This window comes from Uloborus diversus, chromosome 1 (genome assembly GCF_026930045.1).
Source record: "Uloborus diversus isolate 005 chromosome 1, Udiv.v.3.1, whole genome shotgun sequence".
NCBI lineage: Eukaryota > Metazoa > Arthropoda > Arachnida > Araneae > Uloboridae > Uloborus > Uloborus diversus.
In genome coordinates, this window is record NC_072731.1 from 115,490,904 (window position 1) to 115,515,833 (window position 24,930).

Below are 24,930 nucleotides of genomic sequence, written 5' to 3' on the forward strand. Positions count from 1 at the left end.
CAATTAATTAGTTTTTTTTATCCCTTTTATGTAGTTAACACCTTCATCCACTAAATTTCGGATCAAACTTTTCATACCATGTCAATGGATGATGGTAATAAAATACACTAACATCTATCTAAATCACATTTTTTGAATTATAAATTTAAGAAAGCATTGCAATACTCTGGATTTAATAACCAAATAAAGTAAACAAACATTTTTATAAACTTTACTGTCATTTACATATTTCCATTTATAACAGTGCTGTAAAACCATTGATTGTCCTCTTTAACAAACTTTTGTTGCTCTTAAAGATTTTGAGCTTTTTCCTTTGTTATAGTTCCTGTTTTATCCATTTTTCTAGGAAGACGAATACTAGTATTTATTGGACTTGCTATTTTCTTGTTTCGTAGTAAACAAGAAACCTTAAAAACTACCCTGTTAAAGGCAAAGATTGATCATAACTTTTCCTTACATAGATAAGATCCATAGTCTTCAACCCGAATCCATCTGATCCCATCCCTAAACCTAACTTTCTCTTGTAGACATTTTTTCTTCTTGTTTGTCAAATTTAACATTGTTGGAAGCATTTCAGTATTAGCCCAGTAAAATTAGCCAAAAAAAGGGCCGTACCTGGAAAAAATTAAAACCCAAGGTTTTTCTTCACAAAAAGCTTCCTTACGTCTTCCTCAACGACATCTCAAAAGTCCCCGACTTTTTACTGTAAGCTTCCCCCTTTTTTTGGGGGGGGGCTAAGGGGGGGAAATTTCAACTTTGCTATCTAGGAAAGTGAGGTATCATTTCTAACGTATTTTTTCACGCCGAGTCGAATAAGATAAGAATTAAGTTTTTAAAATAGGGCGAGAGAAGCCCAAATAAAATTTGTGGGTGAAGAGCTGAAGAATGAGAAACATCTGCGTTAGGGAGGATTGAATTATGTGCCTGTGTAATGTTTCAGTGAGAGAGTAAAAGAAAGGGATCTCGATTGCTTGATCTTGAGGAATAGGGGGTGTAACCAGTCCGAACCCCAGTCGTTATCATCAATTCTGTTCGACGTCCCTTTTTTCCCTTCAGTCAGTTGCTTTGTTTTCTCGCATTTAAACGTTTCTTTTTCGTTGGAAATGGATGTTTTATGTGTAATTTGTGAAAAACGTTTGGTAAATTCAAAAACAGTGATTGTTAAACGTGGGTTAGACAGTATTATAGCAGCTAGTAAAGTGAGAAATGATGGAAAAATTTCATTATTTGAGCACTGAGCTTCGATTAAACTTCACGAGAACTGTGGGAAGGACTATATTCGAAGCACAAGTATTGCTGCGTCTAAAAGAAAACGTGATGTGTCGGTGGCTTCTTCGTCAGTTTCTCCTATAAAAACAGGAAAACTATCAGAGCAGTTTGATTTTAAAAACCGTTGTTTCTTGTGTGGTGACGTAGCTGTACTGGAAAAAGAAAAGAAGAGCCAAAAATTTAGAAAACAAATAAAATTAGTTGCTTCTCTTGAATTTAAAGATACAGTTATGAACATTATTCAAACAAGGAATGATGAATAGGATAAAACTGTTAAGAAACGCATTATTAATGCAATTGATTTGATTGCAATCGACTCCAGGTCTCATAGTTCTTGTTTCACTAAATTTGCAAGCCAATCACCAGCAAGTGCAACATTAGGTCGCCCTATCGACAAAGGTATAAATGATGCAATGGAAAAAATTTATACATACATTGAAAATAATGATGACTGTCAATTCACCATTTCTGAGCTGAGTGAAGTAGTCGATGAATTAAACACAACTAAGCCTCATCCAAAAACAATCTAGTCTAAACTAGCTGAACGGTATGGTGACAAGCTTGTTATTATCAACAAAGAGACAGGGCCAACAATCTTCTGTTTTAGAGATACAACTTATGACGCTTTAACAAAATCATGGTATGAAGGTAGAGAATCTGATCCAGAAAGGGAACGATTGAGAGTTGTAAAAAAAGCAGCGGAGATTATTCGTCAGGATGTACGCTCAGCTGTATGTGACGTGTCTACTTATCCTCTCAGTAGTGAATTATTTTCTGATGTCGATGCCGCTATTCCAAACTCTTTGCTCTTTTTAATTGACGAAATCATCCTAAAAAATAGGAAAGGCACAATCAAGTCTTTAAAAAAGAAGTGCACTGCTATCTGCCATTCCATCATGTCTGCAGTTCGTCCTCGGTCATTCATCTCGCCTTTACTCCTAGGACTATCCGTGCACTTGCATAAATATTTTGCTTCCAGACGTCTGATAGACATTTTATCACACTTCGGGTTCTGTGCCTCTTATAGAGAAGCATTATTATATCAAGCATCAAATGTACTTTATCACGAGCCGACAATTTCTCCTCCGGACGATGGTTGTTTTATTCAATATGTTGGGGACAATTCAGACCATAATGTAGAAACAATCGATGGATTGAATACATTTCATTCAATGGGAATCATCAGAGTTGTCGCTCCCTATGAAAAAGTTGGGAACTCTCAAATAAATTTACCAAGGCTAAAGGTGATGTCAAAGATTTCGGAGCTAGCGAAAAATATGCAGATACCAATCCAAGTTTATGAAAATCGTGGTGTCCATGGGCTCAAAAAAATTACTGTGGAAAACCTTGATTGTACCCTGGAAACTATCTCCAGAAATTCAGATGTTTTGTGGATTTACGCCAAACATAAGGAGCTACAGCGAATTCCTGGTGGAATGGATTTATGGAGTTGTTAACGCAACATGAACAATTTTATAAATCACGCGTTATGTTTCTACCATTCATAAATAATCCCGCAAGTGACTATAATACCATTTACACTATATTATTGTATGTTCTCAAAGATTGCTCAAAATATGGCCACTCCACTTGCATAATAACATTTGACCAACCTCTGTTTATCAAAGCAAGAGAAATTGTTGCTTCTTTTGATGAAAGTTTTGAAATCTCAAAAATAATTGTAAGACTTGGAGGTTTTCATTTGTGTATGTCTTTCCTTGGATCAATTGACTTCATTATGGCAGGAAGTGGTATTAAAGATGCATTAACTGCCATTTACGCTTCACATTCAATTGGCAAAATATTAACCGGTCATGACTATTCTCGAGCTGTTAGAGCTCACACACTTTTGTTTACAGCTTTGTCCAAATTAATTTTAAAGGAGGTTGATTTGAGTAATGAGGAAACAGAATTTATGGATACATATATAGAAGACCTTCATGAACTAAGACCTTCATTTTCAGAGGTTGAAGAACTTACAATCCTCAGAGATGTAAAAGACAAATTTCAAACTAAATGTTCAGATTTAAAAACGAAAGAACCAACTTCAAAATTATGGATCCAGTATTTAGACATGGTAATAATTCTTAAAGAATTTATCAGAGCGAAAAGAATGGGAGAGTGGAATGCCTATTTGACGGCAATTAAGCGAATGATTCCTTATTTTCATGCATCAGGCCATTTTTTGTACGCAAAAAGTACCCACTTGCTTGTACAAAACATGGAAAAATTAAATAGCTCAATGAATGCGGAAACATTCAAAAAGTTTACTACTGACTTTTTTACTGTTAAGCGATCTGACAAATTTTTTTGCGGAACTTCAACTGACATGGTGATAGAGCAGTCACTCATGAAATCATCGAAGATGCCAGGGGGATTTGTGCATGGCAGGAGCACAAAAGAGAGTGTTCTAACAAGGTTTGTTGTTGGGTTGCTAAGTGCAAGCAACGTTTCCGAAGGCCTTGAGAGCTTTTGCGAAATTTCTTTTGATAGAGGAGAACAAAACGTAGATGCACGAGACTCCCGTGTGAAGAGAGACATAGAGGACGTTAGGAAATTATCTGAATGGTTCGGCTCCCACAATCCTTTTCCAAGACTAGAAATTATTATGTCAATTTCAACAGGAGTTACCGGAGATCCAAAAATAATAAACTGCTACGATGCTCTAAAAATTGGGGCAACCATGATGAAAAAAAAATTGGGGAAAATTTTCATGATTTGAAATATTCTCGTGCTAGCAGAATTCTTTCTCTCCAAGCTGTGAATAGCCACATAATAATCCACAATGTTACTGTGCCTATTGATCCATTGTAGTTGTTCCAACGAATTTGTGTATTGAAAAGAACCGATGATGAGCTTCGTGAATGCTTGAATTTTGAGCTAGCTCCATATCCCTTGACTCTTTTTGATGAAATCGGGATGAGAAAAACGAAGAAGTTTTCTTTGTTTAATAGTTTTAACACCTTGGATGCAGAACCTGATTTTGAAAACGCACGTTATATTGTTGATGGAGGGTTTCTTCTTCATCGAGTAGTATGGCACCAAAATGATACGTTTCAGTTGATATGTGAGAAATACATAAAATATGTCGTAAAAACTTTTGGTCAAAACACTGTTGTTGTGTTTGATGGCTATGTTGACTCGCATAAAAATGTCAAAGCCATGGAACAAATTCGACGATGCTACAAAGCAGCTTCAACAGATATTATTTTTGGTGAAACAATGACTGCAACCTTGAATCAAGATAAATTTCTCAATAATGCAAACAATAAAAATAGGCTAATTTCTTTTATCACGAAGCATTTCGAAGCAATAAATATGTCTGTGAAGCAAGCCAAAGATGATGCTGATCTTCTCATTGTTGAAACAGCTCTCACTATTGCACAAACAAATTGTAATCTACAGTTATTGTGGGTGAGGATATTGATCTCCTCGTAATTCTAACAGCTAGAACTCCTCCTAACAAGGAGATATTTTTCCTCAAGCCAGGAAAAGGTAAAGTAGAACAGAAACTTTACTCTTCAAGCAGTTTAGAGGGCACATTGAAAAAATCCATCTTATTCCTTCAGGCTTTTTCTGGCTGCGATGGAACATCTGCTATATTCCAAAAAGGAAAATCTACAGTCATGAAATTGCTCGGAAAACGTCCGAAATTGCATCACGCTGTGCAAGAATTTTATGAAAATAATGTCTCGCATACGCAGATAGCAGAAAATGGCATAAAATGCTTTCTAGGACTTTATGATGCACCTACCACAGAGACTTCATTAGATAACTGTCGGTATTTTCGCTTTACTAAATCAGTTACAAAAAATAAAGCAGTAAATTTACATTCACTACCCCCTACTTCGAGTGCAGCTCAACAACATTCATTTCGTGTCTATTATCATGTACAGACATGGCTTGGAAACGACATGAACCCTGAGGAATGGGGTTGGATTATGAAAGATAATATGCTAACTCCGATTCGAACAACCCAATGTCCCGCTCCAGATTCAATTTTAAAAATTATTTTCTGCACATGCAACAAAACTTGTGGTAATGCGTGTGGATGTCGAAAGTTGGGGCTTCGTTGCTCTCAAGCCTGTGGGCACTGCCATTGACAATCGTGCCTTAATGCCGTTCCAGTGGAAAGAATCTCTGAAAAAGATCATATACCTGAGACAGAACTACACGAAGGCACGGGTCTGCAAGATATTGAACATTCTTTCTATGATTTGCAACAAACGTAAAGATACATAGTTACATTATCTAATTAAAAATTATTTCGCTGCAAAATTAATTTTGAATTTAACGTGATGCTTTTATAAAAACAAAATGATTCTTTCGTAATGTAAAATTTTAATACTTTTCTTATTTCAATAATAGTTTACATTTGCAATGAAAAATGTTGTTCATAATTTATTTCAAAATTTGATCGTTTTGAGCAATATAATGTTTGAACTATGTACTAGGTTGTAGTTTTATTCGATGTAGCATAAGAAAATCCATTTTAAACGATGGGCCACTTTCTTATATACTTTACTTCAAATCCCCCCCCCCCGAAGAAAAGAGAGATGCGTGCAACAAAAAAGTAGTCTTTTTTAAGCTATTATTTAAGAAGAAAGAACAAAACTTTGATTGGCAGTTACAATTCTATAAGTTTTTCCTAATCTGTTTTTTTTTAACGTTTTTTTCAAAGAAACTCTTTAACTATTAATGATATCGATTTGATTATGGTTTTATTCGACTCAGCGTAAAAAAATACGTTAGAAATGATACCTCACTTTCCTAGATGGCAAAGTTGAAATCCCCCCCCCCTTAGCCCCCCAAAAGCGGGAAGCTTACAGTAAAAAGTCGGGGACTTTTGAGATGTCGTTGAGGAAGACGTAACAAAGCTTTTTGTGAAGAAAAACCTTGGGTTTTAATTTTTTCCAAGTAAAATGCTAATTTTACTGGGCTATATCGCGGAAATGGTTTGTCATATCAATCACTTTGTTTTTTCGATATACACTCCGGATGATATCCCGATACTGGTCTAGTACATATATCGTTTCGTGTTTTTTAAGAACCTTCTCAATTCTTCCAAAATCCCGATCTGAATCTAGATATGTATGTCCCACTTCTGGAAATTTGTGGTCAATTGATTTGAAATACCCTTTCAATATAAGGAATTGATAGAGGCAGATCATTGCAAAATTTTTGCTCTGACCAGCAAAAGAGTCACTCCATACAATTAAACCGTCTTTTGTTTTCAGCTCATCATCTGTTCCTATTACCGTTAAAATTGAACTACAGACTTCTGAGCTTCCTCGATGGGCAACGTCTTCAGTTCATGTACAAAATGTGGCTTTGGCTAGATTTTTATAAATTAAATGTATTCCTAGATTGTAGAACCACATCTGACGCAAATAAAAGGCTTTTGATGTTGTTCATTTTGACAACGGCATAGTCTGTTGTAAGTCAACGGCAGCATGGTAATGAAAATGGTAATGGTAATGAAAGCAGTACCGCTATTATTTTTTGCATATTCCCTATCAAATTTGATTGACTCGAAAGCAGCTTTGAAATTCTCTTCATATTCTTCATCATTATTCCCGGAATCACATGTGCTACATGTATCGCTTCTTGGTTGTAAAAAGGACAAGTTCAATTCGCTATTAAAAATACTTCTGTATATGTCCACTTTTTGACAAAAAAGCGTTCTCGTTGGTGAGTTTCGTTACATCGTTCAATATATAAAGCATACATTTTTCAGATACTAAGAAGAGGGGAAAGGTATTTTCTGTGAAGATTGCTGCACCTGGAATAATGCAAACTTTCTTCTGGGAAACTGTTTATGTGCTCCATTACATATTTCCCACTTTGTGTGGTCTTGAACTGTGATGGCCCCTTTTATCTGGTAGTTGTGCTGACAACCCATTTGAAATGAGGATCAAGATCGTATTTCAGAGTGGGCTGATAAATGGGGTATGGCTGTTAATGTTGGGAAATGTCAAGTGCTACATTTAGGACATGGAAATAAGTGTAGGGTCTGGTGGGGTAAAGTGGTCATAAAATCGTAGGTTTTCAACTTATGTGAATAATAGATACAATAAATTCTTTAAACATTTAAACTTTTTTTGTTTTTATTTCACATTACATTATTAAAGAACACAGTACATTGAGTTTTAGGAAAATAAATATTGATTTAAGTAGTTTTACAACGCTCTCTTTTCCCTTTGTATTTATGACCACTTTACCCCATGGGTTGGGGGAAAGTGGTCATAGCATGGGGTAAAGTGGTCATAGTTAAAAATAGATGTAAATCCATCATAAACAAATCTAATATTTGTATATGTCGGTTATTTTTATAGTTACAAGTACATGCACAAGCATATGTGTTTATACACGAGTATATACGTGTCGTGTAAACATTAGTAAACAGTTTAATATATAAGTAGATACATGTATGCATCAGATACATGCATGCACGTGCCTAAAGTAAATACGTGTATACACGAGTATATAAGCATGCATACGTGATTACCTACAGGAGTGTATACGTGTCTACACGAGTATTTACGTGTCGCATGTATATACGTGTCACGTGTACGTACAGTTACATACGCGTGTAAACGAATATCATATGAGTGAATGCACTTGTACCTCGAGTACATACGTGCTTACCTGAATATATACATGTACAGTAGACGTATACACGCGTATATAAGTGTACATATACACATATATGGGTATCACGAGTTAATTCGTGGATATATATATATATATATATATATATATATACTTCACTATATATATATATATATTAGGGTGGTCCTTATTTATATGGGAAAATTTTTTTTTCAGAATTCAACAAGTGACGCCCCCTAGTTTTGTGACACTATAATAAAAAGTAATCGGTGCAAAATTTGAACTCGATCGGTTAATAATAACACGTGTCCCTAGGACGTTGAACTTTAACACTTTTGATAATTTTCCCACAAATCTTCGAGTTTTTACTTTAGGCCCCGTACATCGTTTCTCCTATGTTTGAAAAATATTTTTACAGCGAGGTAGCACTAAAATTAATCTTTTTAATTACTTCATATCGTCTAAAGATTTCGCATTGAATAAAAATGAAATATTGCTTTAGAAACTTTACCTTAATCGTAATATTTTCTCAATGTATCTCAATCGTGTGCATTTTTTATCGATAGTCTTGGACTGTCTGTAAAATACTAAATTGCTTTTGTGACTCATATTTGGTAAATTGATTGTGAAATTCTTTGATTAATTGTGCTCCTCTTTCAGTTGTATCATTCACAACTTTCAGCATTTTAACGATATCTCTTCCATTTAAATAGCTTCCTTCATTTTGCCATGAATCAGGAGCAAATAGGAAAACATCTTTTGGTGTTTGTAACTTATCAGACAGTTTTATTGACTTGTAATTGATTCTATAAAGAGTAAGATCTTTACTAAGAAAGTATTCTAAATCATCTACTGTTATCTGAAATATTTTATGAGTTTTTCAATCCCTGCTTCTGCTGCATGTTTGTCATCATTTTGAACGCTGCAGGTTTTTTAGACACTAGACATTATATTAATTTAAAAGGCCTAGAATGGGTTGCTGCGAAAAACTATATCTTCATACATTATTTAACTGTAAAACAGCATTTACGGGCAATCTCTTCATGTAAGGTCAATTTAAATTGTTTCCTAAATATATAAATATTCAAACAATAAATTCCTTTTGCCACCCATCTGGCTCACAGATAAGCTCCAGGTTGCCGAAAACATATCCCTGTAGGAGGGAAGACTTCACCAAGAAATATTATTACACGTTATGAGAATTCTCTGTAATATTTCTTAATTCCGCTTTCTATGAACAATAATATATCATCAAATTCTTCTTTTAGAATTTAAGTGGTATGTGTACTTTTTGAATTTTGAAGCGCTTAAATAATGGAATATCGAGTCTAGAACTAAGAAAGGCAAGAACTTCTTTAAAGACACTCTGCAGTACGATTTCAAGTGCATGATAATAGCAATACAAATGCAATATATCACCGTTCAGCTTTTGCTCTAAAAAATTACATGCACAATTTATACGGCCCGTATTGTAAGCTGCTGTATAAAACACTAAAGCTTGAACAGTTAGCAATAAAGAGCAATCATCTAAGATATCATATACAACTGAAGAAATATCTCAGAAATTCTGAGTAGCTGTGTTTAACATTGGAACCTGAAGCTATCATGGTAAGCCTATCGGCGTTTTTTTCTAGTTACATCTGGATGTAGCTTTGTATCCCAGGGAATAACTAAAAAATCTAAATTTAAATTCATGAAATCTGATTTTACCTCTCGAAGATTTTCTCTCTCTTAAGGGACGTACGATTGATCATTAGGTTATTTGGATTTAAATTTACTGCATCTACATAGGCTGTTAATAAATGAACAGCATCATTGTCCCTAATATGGCATTTGTCTAACATTGATGAAATGCGAGCAGATCTCAATAGTTGTCAAGCTTTTTTTGCGTTTTGGTAGACCAGATATAGAAAAAAGGTTCAACAGGTTAGGATAGATACCCATTTCGGTTTCTAAATCTTGTGAATTGCAAGAGGAATTTGATGATAATAAAGGACTATGCACTGAAATAGAAGACAGTTTAAAGTATAGATTTTTACATTATTCTAATCTGGTATTTTTTTTAAATCTATATTTTAGATATTGAAAATAGAGTTTATTTTTATGGTAGGGTACTCAAGGATTTTTCAGAATTTAAATTATAAGAATTCCTAAACATTTAAGTATATAACTAAAGGACAGCGGATTAAAATATAATTGTCGTTACTTATATTTATAGCATGGAAACCTAGTGACCATATTTGCCACACCTATTACATATACAGAAATTTTTCTAAATCAACACCCCCAAAGCCTGGAGGAGGCAATTTGTTGTTGTCAAAAATCATTCATTAATGGCCTAGGCCATTCATTAATGGCCTTTAGACTCCCTTGTGTCCGTCTTGGTGGAAAGAAATGTTCCCCTGCCGCTTGGTTTGAAACGAGCGCGAATAGCGGTATGCCTGTCCCAAGGCCATTGGTATACATGTACCCTATGTAATATGTAAAATTTTACAGAATGAAAGTGAGAGAATGGTTGGTCTGGAAGTAGCAACATCTATTGAGGTTCAAAATTACTTTAAATATGAAACCTAGGAATATTTTTACATAAAAATGAGAAAATCCGCAATTTTTTCTTCGAAACTCAAAAAAAGGGGGCCCTAGGGGCACTTGTTAATATTCATGGATTGACTTAAAATTTTGCATGGATCATTTATTTGTATAATGGAACAAATTGAGGGGGCGTCGTGTAAAATATCTACAACTTCAAAAATAAGGACCACCCTAATATATATATATATATATATATATATATATATATATATATATATATATATATATATATATATATATATATATATATATATATATTGTGAAGCACGAGTATATAGGAATGTATACGTGCAAACACGATTATATACCTGTATAGACGTCTAAGGAGTGTGAAAGGGTAGGATAAGAAGCAAAGAATTAGAAGGAATTTACGTTCGCTGATACCAATTCGCTACATGCACACAAAGCAATGGATGCAAACAAATCACAATTTTGTTACACAAAGATGATTTTACCCAACATTTTAGTTTTTAAGAAATATTTAGGGCAGTTGTTAAAAGTTACGGCCTTGTAGTAGCTCTAATACAAGCATCACAACAAAGGCGCAGCGACAGTTGAAACTTTATCAAAAGTCTCGTTATTGCAACAGAGTGCTTTGTGATTGCGATGCACACAGGGGCGCCGACTTGGAAAAATTATTGGGGGGGCCGGATGTCACCGGGGTCTAGGGAGTATCTTAAAGCACGGAGCCCCGCCCCCCCCCCCCGAAAAAAATTCAGATTTTTGTGCCTTGAAAATGCCAACTTACATATTTTCGGTGTGTATAATTTATACAAACAAACATATGTGACAGGGCGTTTTCAAAGTAAAACAATCTAAAAAATTGGTACACAAATTTTCTGCTTCAATTAGATCATGTCACTTGCCTTAAGTGAGGGATAATTTTACAGTTCCATTTTGTAGGGAGACGTGCAGTACCATAGCTAGGCTACGCCACTATACAAGGTAGTGCACTTGAATTGCATGGAAAGGCACTCCCAGTGGCACCGATTCAAAACAACTATTGGGGGGAGGGTACCATAACGGGGGCCTTGCCAGGGTAAATTTTCTAAATTTGAGATAAAAAATAGTGAGTTTTATAGTTTTTTAAGCATTTTAGAGTCATATGATCAACATTAGAACCCCAAAAACTCGACTCTCGGTAAATCGACACTCTGAGAAATTCGACAAGCCGACACATTTCTTGGCTTTGGAAAAAAAAAAGAAAAAATGGTATTTTTGTGAAAAGCCAATTTAATTTACACTAATAATTATACTTTTAGTCTATTAGCAGTGAATATATAGCTCTGCAAAGATTGAAATGATATTTAATCAAATCTAAACTATCATTAAAAGAATAAAGCAAAAAAGATTGATGTCGCACTTTGATTACTAAAAGTGAAATAACTAATTTAAGCTTGCTTTGAATAAGGCCCAGAGTTCATTAAATAAAAATAATGTCTCAAAATTAATGCTTTAATAGAGTTAAAAAAGTTAATAAACAGATTACTTCATTAACTCTAATAATTAAAGAAAACTATCACGCCTTCCATTAAATGTATACAAATCAAACCCTGATATATTTTTTCCAGATCAGCAACACTTAGATGAGAGCTCCGCCAGCGAGACTTCATCCGAAGGTTTGCGCACTGGGACAAATTCTATGAGTGCTCTCAGCACCATAACACTATCCTTATTCACACCACTCGTTTTCAATTAACCTTCTTACTACAGCAATAGTTATTTGTTTTAATTCATTACTAAATGTATTTTACAATGTAACTATCTTCAAACAAGGAAAGTAAAAAATACCAACATAATTTTGTGATTTTAGAAACCATAATATGACAAATTATGTTCTTAAATTATTGAGGGGGCTCTGCCCCCCAAAACAAACTATTGAGGGGGCTCGAGCCCCCTCAAGCCCCATGGAGTCGGCGCCACTGGATGCACATGTATTATAGCTGCTGGCCGCAAATTTCATCAATCGCTTTAAAACTTTCTTGAGACCTAAAATGTTGTGTAAAATTTTCTTTGTATAATATATAAGTTTGTGACCTGTTTTGCATCCATCAGTTTATGGCTTTGTGTGCATGTAGCGCGTCAGCATTGTGTTTGTGACCATATGTTCCTTATGATTCTTGCTTCTCATCATTCCCTCTTATACATTTTAATAATTTGCCCAAAAGTTTAAACTCATCCTGTTTACTTGTATATCATATACTTGTATGTGTCTACTCGAGTACGTACGCGTATATTCGTGTCTACCTGAGCATATAAGTGTTCATTACATATACGAGTATAAGTAAGTATATGTGTGTATAGGTCGAATGTATATCTGTATAGATTAAAAATACTTGCAGCTACTCATATACGTATTTATTGGTGCATTTATGTAAATACGTCTACTTATATACGTGTCTACACGAGTATATGTGTATGCATATATACACTCATAAATTTAACCCCGTTTACTGTAAAAAACAATACATATAAAGTGACATTACTATTTAATTTATATCTGCCTTATATTTAACAATTAAGTGGCATTAGAAGAACAATATTTGTTAAACCTAATATTATGACCACTTTACCCCATCTTACTTAAATTGTTCTAAAAAATTATCTAAAAGAGATTCAGATAACTGCTAATGAGTAAGAGTTCTTGAGACATGTAGGAAGCTTCCTATGCAGTCAATCTGCTCATAATTCTAGCAAACAAAATTTCCCAAGGAAGTTAAATGAGGTGTTTAGATTTAAAAACTTTTGATATTCACACAAAATATTTTTTTCACCAAATAAAATTTTGCCAATTGTAAAATTTTGTATTCAAAATGTAGTTTATAACTGTCCTACTCTATAATAAAATTTTCACATTCATTCGAACATTTATTTATAAGCTATAGTAATTTATTTGACGAATGACCACTTTACCCCATTGACCACTTTCCGCCACCAGACCCTACAAGTTATTATTTGCATGGTTCGGTCATTAGTCAGGCAGACAAAGTTACTGATCTGGGGGTCTTAATAAATCAGGATTTAAAGTTTAGCCAACAGTGCAGCATTGCTAGTAACAAAGCCAATAAGATACTTGGGTTTCTCAATAGATCTATTTCAAACAAATCTAAAGAAGTTCTTCTGCCCTTATATAGGAGTTTGGTAAGACCCCATTTGGAGTATGCTGTTCAGTTTTGGTCTCCTTATCTTAAAAAAGATATTAATGTATTGGAAAGGGTTCAAAGGCGGGCTACAAGGCTAATAAATGGACTTTCCCACTTAGATTATGATTCCAGGCTTAGAAGGATAAAAATGTACAGTCTTGAGCAAAGAAGAGACCGAGGGGACATGATTCAGTTGTTTAAATTTATTAAAATGAAAGATGTTATGGGGCTGAAGTTTAGCACTGTAAACAGGACAAGGGGTCATTGTTTTAAGCTATTTAAATCTCAGGCTAACATGGATATTAGGAAAAATTATTATTTTAGCAGGGTAGTGGAACCTTGGAACAGCTTACCGGAAGAGGTGGTAATGAGCAAGGGAGTAGATAGTTTTAAGATGGCCATTGATCTTCACTGGGGATTGTAAATGGACTAGGGCTAGCTGGACCCAGAGCCTGTTGTTGGTCGCAGGGTTCATACTCTATTTGGATGAAAAAATTCCATGACTTTTCCAATACTTTTTCATGACTACATAAAAATTTTCATAACCTTGTTACATGAAGAGAATAATATTGTTTAATATCAAATTTGCCAATTTTCGGAAATAAGCATTAGCAAAACTCTTACATGAATGTCACTATCTAATCGAAACACTTACTTGTGATTGAAAAAATATCAGTGTATGCCTGAAAAACTTTCTTATTTGTCTTCATCACGTAAAGTAAAAATCTCAAAGAAAAGTAAAAATATAGTGAAATGAATATAATAATGCTTAATTGTCTAATAATTTTATAAACAGGGAGAATGATAATGAATGTGATAAAGGTTGAATGAGTCATTACTAAGTTTCAATAAATTTGTTCAAAAGTTGGATCTTAATGTCAACTATGCATTTAATCATGCACATAACCTGACAGTATTTTGGTTCCTTAAAGTAAAGCCACATTCTTTAGTAAATTCATGTTTCTAAACCAGATATTCATTTAAAAAAAAATCTAGTAGTGAATAAATAATCATCTGATTCATAATACTTGCTAACTTATTTGCTCACTTTCAAATGCTTCTAAATCAATAGGTTCAGAAATTACAGAACATAGTGTTTGATTCCTGACTTTGAATGTAGCAGTGGGTAGCATGGATTAGTTTTGCAGAATGTATGTTGGGTATTACTGTTTTAGAGTACTAGAATTACCCTATTTCTGTATCCAATTGCTTGAATAAAGATCTTTATTTTCTAAAACCTTCGACAACTTAAGATAAAATAAAATAAGTACAATAATCAAGTTTTTACAAGTGATGGAAAACTCGGATGCAACTGAATCGCATTTTTTGAGTTGGCGAAATTAAGAACTTGCAATTTTCGTGCTACAGAATATAAAATATAAGAAGTGCTGAAAATAATGGTAAATTCAAAATGAGTGATGTCCAGGCAGTAAAATCACAATGCAAAAAAAAAAGACAAGCAGCTCTTACAGAAGTGGATGCAATGAGATTTCAAACTTCGGACGTGTTTTTGGGATTGTTCAATTTTTCAAGTTTAATAGCTTTTATGTACAATACTGTTAAATAACTCAATCTTTCTTTTTCTCTTCTAGCTACTGCTTCGTTTTCTTTGCCCATGACATTTTTCCTTGACTTCAAACAAATTTCCATGACTTTTCCAGGTCTGAAATTTGCTTTTTTTTTCCATGACTTTCCAGGATTTCCATGACCCGTACGAACCCTGTGGTCGTCACTTTTGTATTTGTATTTGAAACACTGTTTTTTTATGATATCAAGCTTTTTTCTCCCAATACCATACAAAGTTGTCTTGCAAATATTTATAGTTTGACAGTCGAAAGTGACATAATATTTGTATGAAGCTGTCCTACTTTTCCTAGCACTTGTGCTCTGTCTTTTAATGCTATTAATTTCAGTACCATTAAAAAGTGTACAATTTTTAGCATTCACATCTAGTTTATTGAATTCAGTTAGTATGGAAGTCCTGTCATCAATACTGAATTTAGAGGAACACTGTAAACGACTTAACATGGCACAGAGTACCTGTACATACTGATTTTGTTCCTATAGACCCCCCCTTATTCCCGATCGATCATTTTTCTAAATAGATTGAAATCAATTCCTTTCACCCCCCTGCGAGTTTTTGAAATTGAAGTTTCAAAAACGCAACTTTAGACAAACTTTGAAGATTTTATGGATAGGAGGATCTGGAGCATTTCCCTGGAAAATTGTTCAGAATTATGGCCCAAAAAACTCAAGCAATGTTTTACATTCAGGGGCTGTTCCACTTAAATTTTTTGTAAGTGTCGTTTAAAAAACCTATTGCTTGTGATATTAAAGAAAGGCGGTATGCGGACCCTTGCACGAATATTTATTTAAACTCATGTCTTAAATCGCAATTGTAAGGCCATATTTTGTAATATTAGGACCCACGGTGCCCGCCTAGGGGGAGAGGAGTCATGGCTTAGACTGCGCGGTTAAAACTTTTATGGGGGGGTTTTGTGGGGTAACTTTTAATTTGGAGGCGGGGGCTCTTTCTTTGGGAGGGGGTTCTTCGCGATATTTAGGGGGTGCGCCCTTGCTCTTAGGGGAGGGATGGATACCCCTGTTAGGGCAAGTGATTTTTCGAAATTAGAGCTCCAAAAACGCAATTCCTTGCGATTTTCGATGTTGTTGAGTATTTGTGGACTTTCCCTAAAACTTACAAATATTTGACGCAAAAGAATGATATCTTTGTTTTTGACAAATATGAGGCAGTGAGAAGCAAAGGGATGAAAGTGGATATTTTCAAGTTTTGTGTAAAACGCGTTTAAAGATAAGATCCTAGGTAGGCTTTCATTCATTTTTTTTCTAAATCATGCTCTACAGCAGCACGTACCAGGGCTACATGAACTTTGCCCCAAGACAGAGAGGGTCCCCTACTATATGTACTAGTTATCTCCAATTTTTACTTTTGCCACTTACATCCCTTTGCATCACACTACTTCATATATGAAAGCAAGTATCAAGTTGGTTCAATTAAAACCAAAACTCTTGAAAAGAATCATTGGATGAGTCCAGATCAAAATTTAATTTTGATGCAATTTACTTCGGATAAATACATTTTCTATTTACAATCAGCAAATAATTTATTCGTGTTCTAGTTTGATCAATATGAATGACTAATTCAATTTTAATTGCTTGTTTTTTTATCTATTGGGATAACATTTTACTAGATAAATATTTGGATTTTTAACATTTCCATTTTTTGAAAAGTTTTTTGGTGTATTAATGTTTCACAAATGTTAGAAACAATTCATTGTTTGTGCTTTAATTTGTATTATGCATAGCCTTTTGATATTTCTGTTCATTAATACGCAAAAAATTCATGTATGACGCGTTCACGCGTATTCTGCCGTAGGCAGGTAAACGGCAGTATCTGCAGAAACGAGTTTTCGAGACATGAGAAGAAACGCGTTTTGGATTCAATACCAATAATATGGGAATGTTGGAATTAAAGGTTTTTTATCGCAATTTTTTTTTCAGCGTGAACCGAAGAAGCAAACTTGTACAACAAAGCCACCGTACAATAGATGACAAAAATGCAAAAAATTGAAAAATTTGCTGTTACTGCCCCTTTACCTGTAAACGGCAATATTATGCAATGATGTTATAACTAACTTGATTTTTCTGTGTGTATAGGGGGGGGGGCGCCAGGAAACTTTCTCCCCGGACGTCCCTGAACATTATCTGCCAGGCTTGGAGTGGTTTAGTGGAAAAGATAGTGGATCAAGATTGTGAGTGAAAAAAAAAAAATAATTTGAACTTTTGACATCTTGAATTCAAATTATGTTTTTCGCAATCACGATTGTATGTGTGTATGTAGACGTTTGTGTTGGGGGGAGGGGGTATGTTTGTTTGTGTGGGGGGTATGTGTATGCGTGTAGGCATGTGTGTTTGTGTATGCGTTTGTGTTTGTGCTTTTGTGTGTATATGTATGTGTCTGTATGTATGCGTGTGTGTGTAGGTGTATGTGTAAGTGTAGGCAAGTAAGTGACGCAACCTGAAGACGGTTTTCGCTAGAGGAGCAGCATCATGGGGCCGGTCGACGGTGGTGCTGCAGAGGGAAGCGGGTTAAAAATAAAATCATAGGACATCAAAACAGTCAAGTGAGAACAATAAGCAATCGTGATTGCTCAAAAAAAAAAAAAAGAGTTTAAATCAAACAGTAGTGTCGACTGAACGACTGAATAAGTTGTAAAACTCAATTTGTTTTTCCTTTTTAGTGCCTCATACAATTATTTGAGGCGTTTAGTATTGGGATTAGAAACAGCATAATCCATTTTTTTTTCGTATTTATTTTTCAAATTTTTTTTGAAAACAATTTGATAGATCTTGGTCGATACTATTCAGTCTCCAGGTGACTTTGGGGGAGGGGGAGGGTTTAATTCAATCCAGGTCAAAAACCGGTGCCAAAAATCCAGTTTATATCAAAACTAGCTCAATCCATGCTTTCATTTAAGGCCACCCTCACTTCAAAGACGATTTTAATTTTTACTCCACCCCTGCTTTCATCAAGTTTCTGTATTTAAGTAACAAAAAGAGAAGGCGGACACAAAAAAATATTAAAGCGAGAAATGTTTAAAAAAGGAAATTACAGTGAATCCTCATTAATCCAGACGTTATAAAATCAGACTCCGCTTAATCCGGACAGCCAATTAGAAGAACGTACTGCATAAATGAAAGGCAAGTTTGCGCTATAATGTAATTTTTTCGGCCGTATTTTGTATTTTTGTGACATTCTCTTTTGCCGTTTTATATTTTATTCTCTTTACAGCAAAATACAGTTTTTAATGTTTACAGTAGTTTGTTTATGGACCTTGGATCCATTTGTAGGTTATTTTGTTTAATCCGTACTTTCATTAATTCGGACGACCAGGATCCCTTACTAGTCCTGATTAATGAGGTTCTACTGTACCGTATTTACATTTATTATTCAATTCAAAGTAAACGAACATTTGTGTTAATTTTTCTGCATTTATGTATTTGTTTTTTCAATAGGAGCAGTCCCATTGAACCAACCCGACGCCCCTAAAATAAACAACAACATTGGTCTCCAAAACATCTTTTCTTGGACCCCATGGGTCTTGCTTTTCAATCAGTAGCCTATAAGTTCTGAAAACTATTACAAGAGATTGTATGATTTTCGATTAATGTGTCAATTTCGTGAGACTAAGTGTTATTTATCGGACGCCACGTCCTACAAGATGGAGTAGGTCTCCTCGTGACGTGCATTCTAGCTTTTATAGGAGCGTAATACATCCCGCAAATGGGTGTCAGGTCCTGCCCGTAAATCAGAATTGCCGTTCGTAGGCTTCTAGGCACATTATGAAGGACGTTACCCTCGTGGTAGGTAGAAAAGCACTCTAATCGTTTAAGACTTGAATTGAAATCAATTTTTTTCTTTCAATATTTATTAGGGTCACGGAATGCAAGCTCTCTCATCTATAGTCCTATTCCAATGCACTGAACACTGGATTATCCGTGTGCATATATTTCGGTGTGCGGATTTCTTCTGCATCTTTAAAAAAATCAATAAAGTATTCATAACCGTGCCTCTTCTACATCAAAATGGATACATTATAAATGTTGTAATAGATAGACAGGCAAATGTGTTTTGTTGCACATCATACAACACTGTTTAAATTGTCGCTCAGAAGGTGAAGGGGTAGAATCAGTAGGAAGTGGACAGTTCCTACTCCAAAACCCCACGGCTTAGCTCATGGAATGCTTCATCCCACGGACAGTGGCGGGGATTCGGGGGGCAAGGAGGGGGGGGCAACTGCAGCTGCTCAACCCCCCACTTTTTATTGGTTCATTTTTTCAATTTTATTTTCCAATTTAGAAACCAAAACTAGAAATTATAAGCAAGCAAGCAGAAATGTCAAAATTTTCAGAACTTAATTATTTGTTTTACTTTGTATATCTGTTTACGAAACATTATTTAGACACAAGCAATAACTTTGAGTTTATGTATCCATTCCTTAGATACTAGTAAATCAATTGTTTTACTTAAACAAGCTGTACTTGTTTAATGAAAATTATTACCAAGCGTTTGTGACACCTCAAAATACTTTGGGGTAAATAATATAAGTCTAAATACGTTCAGCCTAAGTGTTTCTTTGGGGAACAGTTATTGTGTACATAATTCATCAAAATCTTAAGAAAAACGTGAGTTAAGCTACTGGATTTACATCAATTACCACTCATATGCTCTCAGAACCAGCCTTAGCAAAGTTTTGCAATTTTTTTTTTCTCTTTTTCCCCCCTTTCAGTTTTTTGCTGCCAGCAAAAAATCTTATGGCTTTTAGTTGTCGGTTTGTTCTGCCCCCTCCTCCACTTTTTAGTCTCAATCGCCGCCTCTGCCTAAGAATAAGGCAAAAATATGGTTTTGCCTCTTTTTTTTCGAAGTTATCTACGATTTACAGATTTAATATTTAACTATTTATTTAATTCCTATTTAAAAAGATGAAAAAATAACACACCACTAATTGGAAAACTAAAACAAGTAGATAACATTAAAACATGAACTGCGGAATTGATGGAAAAGATTTTTCACATATAAACATATCGTTTTATGAAAAAAGGAGAGTAATTTTGTGAAAATTCCTTTCTGGACGTCATAAGTTTTGTGCTGGCCGAATTTTTGCGATCAACATTTCTTTTCAAAGAGATGACTTTCCCCCCTGTCCACCCCTTCCTCTAAAATAAAAGGGTTTTTTTCTTTACTTGGAGAGCGCAACCAAAGTGGGGAAGGATGAGTAGGATCAACTCCTGAGAACCTATTATCTCGAGAAGTACCCGTACACATATCTTTGGTAAGTACGGGAAAAAAAGGTGTTTTTCGAAGAAGTTTTTATTAAATAGTAATAATAATAACTAATAAGATTAAATTTAAAATCAATTCACTAATCTTATGTAATTCAGATATCAGGGGCGTAGCTAAGGGGGGGGATTTTGGGGACAAACCCCCCCCCCCCCCCGAAAAGTTAGTCTCAAAAAAAAAAGAGAAAAAAGAAGAGAGAAGAGAAAGAAAAAAAAAAGAAGACAAAGAGCGAAAAAATTCCAAGCGATTATACATATATATATATATATATATATATATATATATATATATATATATATATATAACCCTCCCCCCGAAAGTCGGGTCTAGCTACGCCACTGTCAGATATAATATCTACACGCTGTTCAGTGGAATGCACACAATTTAAATAATTTACGATGTACAGCCAGGGTTTCGAATCGCAATTTTTTTTTGTTCCAGTTCAACTCTATATATATATCGGGTTAAGTTTCGGTTTTTGTTCCGCCCAAAAAATAACGGTATCAGTTTTCGGTTCATGTCCGAATGAATAATTTTATTTTAAGCATTTTTATTTGAACTAAGAATATACTTCTATCACAAATTTAGCAATGTACATATTCAATGATAATAATTACAAGAGTTGAAGTTAAATTAGAAAATATTGATTACTTGGTTAAGAAACAAAATGACTGAATATATTTAGAACCGAAAATAAACCGATATTTTTTTCAGTTTCGGTTTTCGTTCCGAAAAAACTAACGGATATTTCCTGTTTTTGGTTTTTTCGTTTAGTTTCGGTTCAACCCCCTGTGTACTACATAATGTACCAGAGTCTTAAATGGATTAATCAGTGGCAAATCAGAGTAAAAAAAAATTATACGCATCTTGCCAATTTCACAGAATTCAATGGGGCAGTGGAGGGGGCGAGGGGGGTATCCCCCCAAGAGCAATGGCTACCCCTTTTCAAAAGCTGCGGATTACTACCCCTCCCCCAAAAAAAGAGAAAAAATCCCGCCCCCCCAAAAAAAAATAACGGCGCAGTTTGCGTCATGCCTCCCCCCCCCCCCCCTCCTGATGAGCAACTCTGCAATGGACGAATGAAGTTGAGAGAAGATCACTATGGCTTCTACCACTAATGAAGTTGACATAGTTTCCACCAGAGAGCAGCGCTTTACTGAAAATTTACAGCCTTCCGCATCTTACCCTGCTTCCTCGTCTTCTCCTACGTTTTTTTCAGCAAAGAATTGTTTTTATTATCCCTTAAGCTATCAAGAATAGTGGAGAAAACACTGAGTAAAAATAATGCATTCTTTCACCAATATTTCTTTAAAAATATAAGTAAGTCATGGATGGCAACATAAATTACGAACACGTGTTCTGCATAAAATGAATTTGGTTCTTTCACTAAAAGTGAGACGGGCAAAAAGAGAGCATAACATGCTCGATGATAATCTTGAAATAAAAAAATATAAACACTCAAAAGATAAATTCATGAAATATGACTTTAAGTTTCAATTCCATATCTTTAAAAAAGTGTCCGCATGCCTCTTATCTTAATGGAAGATGTTATTTCCTGCTGATAAAGTGCAAAAACTAGTTCGGTTTTTTCTTCTTTTTTCTAGAATTCTTATAGCATAGTTTTGACGTGTGATCTTTTTCAAGCAAATACAAGATTGCCGATAATAAACAAACATGAATCAAACATTTTTACCCCCTCTCCCCCCCCCCCAAAAAAAAAGTAGCTGCCCACTTTCAAGTACTCCGCCGGGAGTAATCGAGTACTGTATAAATATTCGCAATGCGTAACATGGACGAACTGAGGTGAGTTTTTGAAATACTATAAAAATAAGACCCAATAAGTGAACCAGAATTGGAAAAAAATTAATCAAAATTATTTGGTGAGAAATTTAAAATAAACATTTATCGCTTGCACTGTGTTTTGTTTAAGTTGGAATACAAGATATCTACCACTTAGGTAGCGCTGTCCTTTTTTTTTTCGAGAAGCCGAAAAGGTCTTTTGGATGATCAAAGCGATGACTAGAAAGCCGAGATATATTTATTTTAAGAAAAAACTGTTCAAATTTGAACGATTCTGAAATGAACACACCCTTTGAAAAAAATTTTGATTGTAAGAAGAACTGCTTCTCTTAGTGTCTTTTTTTTTTTTTTTGCACTCGCCAATAGGCAACTGTGAGGGAGAGACCAGTAAAGTTTTGAGAAAAACGCATTTGAAGTTCAGATCCTTGTTAGGCTTTGTCTGAATTTTTTTTCTAAATCCTGCTACATACGCACCTACCAGGGCCGTGCACCTATCAGGGATACTAGTTCTATCTCTTGCCCTGAAAGCAGAGGAGTGATTCTCTTTCCATTTGTACTGGTTATCTTGAAAATTTAAATTTTTTCACTTGCATTCCTTTGCTTCTCACTGCCTCATATATACATACTAGCAAAAATACCCGGCGTTGCCTGGGTCAGTAATAATTGTAAGAAACAATCGCTACTTTCTTTCGTTTTCTGTTTTAACTGAAAGAACTCAAAACACACCGCTTTCACATGATTAAAAATCGAGCTTCTTCCTTACCCATAAAAGGAAAACAGCAATAAGTATAAAGAACCAACGAATATTCATTTAGAAACGAAAGCGCGAATTTAAGCATATAAAAATTTTAAGAATTTCCAAAATATGAACTAACAAAAACAAAGATCATTAAAAAAATCCGTGCGCTTGCTTCATTTAATTAAATAGCAAACACACACAAAGAAAAAAAAAAGCTTTCTACTATGTTTCGATCAGGGTGCGATAAGTAGAGTTTCCAAATGTTTAAATGACTTTTAACTCATGTTTTCTCCGGAGATGCCTTGATTCAAAATTTTCATTATGATTACTTTTAATATTGCTGTTAGGCAATGAATTTTTGTAACAATGGATTTTATATTTAATCCCATAGAGTAAAGAAAGTACATAGAGAGGCAGTGCTATGGTAAGAAATTGAAGCCGGAAGTTGCACCCGCTGTATACCAAGATCCTTAGCTTCTTGCTAAGTATTTTAAGATACATCTTGATTCAAAACATTCTATTACTGAATCTCAATTGGTTGTTAATTAAAACTTAGATATTATTGCAAGTTTATGAAGCACGTTCTTGAAATTGCATTAAAACATGAATTAAAATGCAAACTAAGCCGCCAGCTACTTTGTACGGTCTCTTTTCGAGATTGGTGAAAACTAAACTCGCAAAGCAATCACGTTATCATAAACCCGCTCATCATTACACCGCCGAATCCCATAATTCCGGCTTCAATTTCATCTCCTTTTTACCATAGATGAGGCCTCTCTATTTATATTTCTTTACTCTATGGTTAATCATAACATGAGGGAAATTACATGAAATTTACTGTTTTCCAACATTACTTTTTTAAACTAAGTTTTTAATTAATAAATTACATTCTAAGTTGATCCCTGATAATGTAGCTATCAATGGTGAAAAAATGGTTAAAATCCGTCAAGTAGTTTTGAAGTTTACTTCGGACACCTGGACAGAGATTAGCCCTTTATGTATAAAAATGAGGATGCAATTCCTAAAAAAGCAATGTCATGCTTGCTCCAGAGAGGCCTTGATTCAAAATTTACATTATGATTACTTTTAATGTTGCTGTTGTAAGGCAACGAATTTTCGAAACAATGGGTTTAATCTTTAATCATTTGATGTGGAAAATACATGACATTTACTGTTTTCGATCACGACGTTCTTAAAATAAGTTTTTTAGCGATAAATTATAACCTAAGTTGTTCCCCGATTACGTATCTGTCTATGGTGAAAAAATGGTTAAAATCCGTCCAGTAGTTTTGAAGTTTACCCCGGACATCCGGACAGAGATTAGCCCTTTATGTATAAAGATAATCGTGGTCATGGGCGCATTTATGGGGGGGGCAGAGGGGGGCAATGCCCCCCCCCCAGTTTTGAGAGGACTTTATGTAGTAACAACACATCTTCCAAAAATTTAAAAAAAAATCATTTTTTTTTTTCGTTTTTGAATAGTTTAGAAGAGCATGGGTGGATTTATAGGGGGGGGGGCAAAGGGGGCAATGCTCCCCAGTTTTGGGAGGAGTTTATATGGTAACAACTTATCTTCCAAAATCTTATAACAAAAAAAATCATGATTTTTTCTTTTTTGAATAGTTCAATGAAAATGAAGCGAATAGCGAATGTCCTTTTCTGAAGGGAGAAAAGAAAAAGAAAAACCGAACATTAAATAGTTACTACAGCTGTCACTGGGGTACTGAAAATTGGTCTAAATTCACTATTTTGGACTGAAAACCATTTGGACAAGTATATGAATGAAAATATAAGCTAAACGAGCTATGCATTCAGCTGCAACACTTATAATTGACGTTTGGGACCCTCCCTCCCCCTCTCCTATTTGCACTAACAGAACGTTCTACTTGTTACGATTTGTTTTCTCTATTTTC

The 24,930-nt window shown here is 34.7% G+C and overlaps 1 protein-coding gene across 1 annotated transcript in view; it reads right to left on the reverse strand.

Annotated features, from left to right (window-relative positions):
* The window catches only part of LOC129231621 (inverted formin-2-like), a 220,468-nt gene that overhangs the window by 147,402 nt on the left and 48,136 nt on the right, over positions 1–24,930 (reverse strand). The gene's annotated exons all lie outside the window — the stretch shown is intronic.